This window comes from Budorcas taxicolor, chromosome 25 (genome assembly GCF_023091745.1).
Source record: "Budorcas taxicolor isolate Tak-1 chromosome 25, Takin1.1, whole genome shotgun sequence".
NCBI classification, from domain to species: Eukaryota; Metazoa; Chordata; class Mammalia; order Artiodactyla; family Bovidae; genus Budorcas; species Budorcas taxicolor.
Genome location: NC_068934.1, coordinates 6,328,110 through 6,332,459, shown reverse-complemented (window position 1 = coordinate 6,332,459; position 4,350 = coordinate 6,328,110). Strand labels below are relative to the sequence as shown.

The 4,350-nt window shown below is 43.2% G+C and overlaps 1 non-coding gene across 1 annotated transcript; it reads left to right on the top strand.

Annotated features, from left to right (window-relative positions):
• The first annotated feature begins 2,607 nt into the window (after positions 1-2,607).
• Positions 2,608-2,710, top strand: LOC128069286 (U6 spliceosomal RNA). The gene has a single exon (XR_008201541.1). It is a non-coding gene; the product is annotated as a U6 spliceosomal RNA (small nuclear RNA).
• The last annotated feature ends 1,640 nt before the right edge of the window (positions 2,711-4,350 follow it).

The following is a 4,350-nucleotide window of genomic DNA, read 5'->3' as shown; positions in this document are numbered from 1 at the left end:
GGCATGTGCTTCTAGAATCTGATATGACACCTGGATGCATGCTGGCCACCCACATGTTGCAGTTATCCCTGGGAAGATAGTTGTAAAGAAACTGTCAGGAAGAAAGTTATCTTCTTGGTGATCTAAACGGGAAGGAAATCTAAAACGAGAGTGGATAAACGGATCGATATGACTTATTTCGTTGTTAAGCAAGAAACTAACATGACATTGTAATGCAAATCTACTCAATAAAAATTAATTAAAAGATAAGTAAAGAGATGCTCATGGAAAACCAACTGCTGTCCTCCATGATATATTGTTCTCTCTGTGTGTGCATGTGTGCTTAGTTACTCAATCATGTCCAGCTCTTTAGGACCCCATGGACTGTAGCCTGCCAGGCTCTTCTGTTCATGGGATTCTCCAAAGAAGAATACTGGAGTGGGTAGCCATTGCCTTTTCCAGGGGACCTTCGCAATTAGGGCTTGAACCCCAGTCTCCTGCACTATAGGTAGATTCTTTGCCATCTGAGCCACCATGTAAGTCTCCTGGGGCAACTCTTACCTCCTTGCTCATTTCTTAGGCTGTTCAGTGGATTAATACACACAGAGTGTAACACAGCATCTGAGGAACTATTGGAATGAAGAGCTCTCTGCAGGGTTCTCCCTGCTGACTCAAGCCATGACCTTGGGCATGGGTATTTTTATGCTTCTACCAGTCAGTGTATAAGTCACAGTTTCTTGCCTTTGTGTGTCCTTCACTGCCAAAGGTGAGGTCCTCAGTTCTATAAGATGTTTTGCACACTTCCAACAAGATTGAGACTGCTTCTCACCGTTCCATACCTGTCATGGAGGAGGAGTTATAATCGATATAATCAGTTATAGGAGTGATTATAGGAAAGATATAGGAGGAGATATAATTGAATTGTGACCAGACATTCAAAGTCCTTTCAGTAAAATGCTAAAATGGTAAAAAAAAAAAATTGACATGGATTTTTACTTCCATACCACATTCTAGATTTATATCAGTTTGGGTAGTTGGTCATATCAGAATAGGTTGATAATTCCCATTACAGTTCCAGTTTCTCCTCCTATTAGAAAAGTCAAGGGTAGCTTGCCCAGACATCAGAATGTTCAAATGTAAAAGAAATATATGTTATGTATTACATATAACTCACAGTCAGCTCTCCCTATCCTCTGTTCATCATCCTCAGATTCAGCCAACTACATATGATTTTTTTAACTACTGTTAAAAAAAATAAATACTCGTCTAAGTGACCCTGAGCAGTTGAACCATGTGTTGTTTAAGATTCACCTGGTACAGAGACACACACATAGTTTCAGAAGAAGCTGACATGATTACAGACTCTATAGTCCCACTGTGGTGTTGGAGACTCTTGAGAATCCCTTGGACTGCAAGGAGATCCAACCAGTCAATCCTAAGGAAATCAGTCCTGAATGTTCATTGGAAGGACTGATACTCAAGAGGAAGCTCCAATACTTTGGCCACCTGATGCAAAGAACTGACTCCTTGGAAAAGACCTTGATGCTGGGAAAGATTGAAGGCAGGAGGAGAAGGGGATAACAGAAGATGAGATGGTTGAATCACATTACCAACTCTGTGGACATGAGTTTGAGTAGGCTTTGGGAGTTGATGATGGACAGGGAAGCCTGGCATGCTGAAGTCCATGGGGTGGCAAAGATTTGGACATGACTGAGTGACTGAAGTGAACTGAACTGATAGCCACGCCACCTGCTATCTGTTGCCTAGAGAACTAGAAAAGGCTGTGGTATAATTCATACCTAATCGTAACATTGAAAAGCAATGGAAGTGATGGTGTAGCTCTAAGTCAAAACTAAAGGTTCTAAGAACCAGGGAGCCACTTGTGAATGTACTGGAGTTTCCAGGTTCAGGAGCTAGAAGCTCCAGTATTCATGACCAAGAAGAGAGAGAGGGAGAACTGTTGCCCTTCTTCCATTCAAGCCCCCAGAGGATAAAGTGATGCCCACCCACATTGGTGAGAACTGATGTCTTAACTCAATTACTGATTTCAATGCTAATCTCTTCCAGGAGTTCCCTTACAGATTCTCCTTAATCTTAATCTTTGACCTGTGATCTGGGCATCTCAACTCACAGTGAAGTTGACACATAAATTTAACCCTCTCAGTGCATCTAAACAAGTGCAGCCAAATAAAGTTTCCCTGAAGGCAATGGCACCCCACTCCAGTACTCTTGCCTGGAAAATCCCATGGATGGAGGAGCCTGGTAGGCTGCAGTCCATGGGGTCGTGAAGAGTCGGACACGACTGAGTGACTTCACTTGCACTTTTCACTTTCATGCATTGGAGAAGGAAATGGCAACCCACTCCAGTATTCTTGCCTAGAGAATCCCAGGGACAGGGGAGCCTGGTGGGCTGCCGTCTATGGGGTCGCACAGAGTCGGACATGACTGAAGCGACTTAGCAGCAGCAGCAGCAGCTAAGGATTCAGAGGCTGCAATTGTTTCTGCTCTGATGGAAGGGGATATAAGGCTGGGAGGACCTTAGGCAGAACTTTGGTTCCCCCACAGTGAATATAATGATGCACATACAGTTTATGGGATTTTTTGTATGATCCAACGAGATATTTTCTCTCGCTTTGGCAACACATATACTGAAATTGAAATGATACAGAGAAGTTTGTCATGGCCCCTGCACAAGGATGACACACAAATTCATGAAACGTTCCATATTTTTTTTTGGCTTCCCTGGTGGCTCAGCTGGTAAATAATCCATCTGCAATTTGGAAGACCTGGGTTCGATCCTTGGGTTTGGAAGATCCCCTGGAGAATGGAAAGGCTACCCTCTCCAGTATTCTGGCCTGGAGAATTCCATGGACTGTATAGTCCATGGGGTCACAAAGAATCAGACATGATTGAGTGACTTTCACAAAATGAGATATTGCCTGTTGAGGACTGGGCTCTGGAGTTGTTGAACAAGAGATAATTATTACATAAGCACTCCATAATTTTTTTTACAGTCTTCTCCCTCCTCATGAATAGCATGAGCCTTTATCCCTTCAACTTAACCACTGTTGCTTACAACAGAGGAAAGCAAAACCTAGGTACTGAAATTGGACTCACATATTACATGTGCTCACTGATGGATCAGGATTCATCCAAGCTGTTCCAGTAGCCAGTGCAGGAGTTGGGGGTGGGGGTGGGGGTTGGGGGTGGGAGGGAGTAGGAGAAACTGGATTCATCTTCAGTGATAGACATTCTGAGCTTCAGGTCTCTAGGCCAGCTGCTCGTAGGTCAGACCAGAGTGCAGGGGTTAATAGTCAGCCACCTGTTGCTCTGGCTAAACCATGAGAAAAACCCCATGGGAAAAGAATAAAGGCAAAATATAGAAATGCAAGACATGACCGGGGACACAGGACTGATTTTATCATAGCACATCAGATACTTTCTGTATGCCAAGACACTAAATAAAAGTGACCTGGCTCCAAAGAACAGGGCTCTTGATCCGAGAGGTCTTGAGTCCCCCAGTTCCATCTTTGAAACTTTAATTCTGTCTCTAATTTCTTTTTTCCAAACTGTGCATTGACCACTTTCAATCCCTACCTGCTGCGCTGGCCACAGCACCTCAGAATAAAAATCAGTTTTGTAATCAGGACTGTATACTTTAGAATTTTCAGTAAACCTTGCTGCCCTGGAACTTCCCTGGTGATCCAGTGGGTATGACTCCATGCTCCCAGCACAGTGGGCCCTGGTTCAATCCCAGGTCAGGGAACTAGATTTCATATCCTGAAACTAAGTGTCTGCATGCCACAACTGAATGATCCCCCAGATTTCCCAGGTGGCCCAGTGACAAAGAATCTGCCTGCTAGTGCAGGAGCACAGAAGACATGGGTTCTATCCCTGGGTTTGGGAGAACCCCTGGAGAAGGAACTGGCACCCTACTCCAGTACTCCTGCCTGGAAAATTCCATGGCCAGAGGAGCCTGGTCATGGGGCTCTCATGGGGTGCCATGTGGTCCATGGAGTCACAAAGAGTTGGAGTCAACTGAACATATAAATGCACACACAAATACACACACAATATCCACACACAGGGTCACAAGGAAGATCAAAGATCCTGGGTGCATGACTAAGACCCAAATAATTAAATAAATATTTTAAAAATTGTGTCTTCTGGTAATATCATTGAGTATAAATATTTGCACAGTGGTTCATATGCAAATTTCTCTAGAGGTTATTGAGGCAATATACTATTTTTAAGAAGTCATGTGGGTAATTAAAAAAATACTGTACTTGCTTAGAAGCCTCAGAAAACAAATGAGATTTAAAAACTGATTTTAACCATAAATGAACAAGAATTGTTTCTTTAAAAAAATAT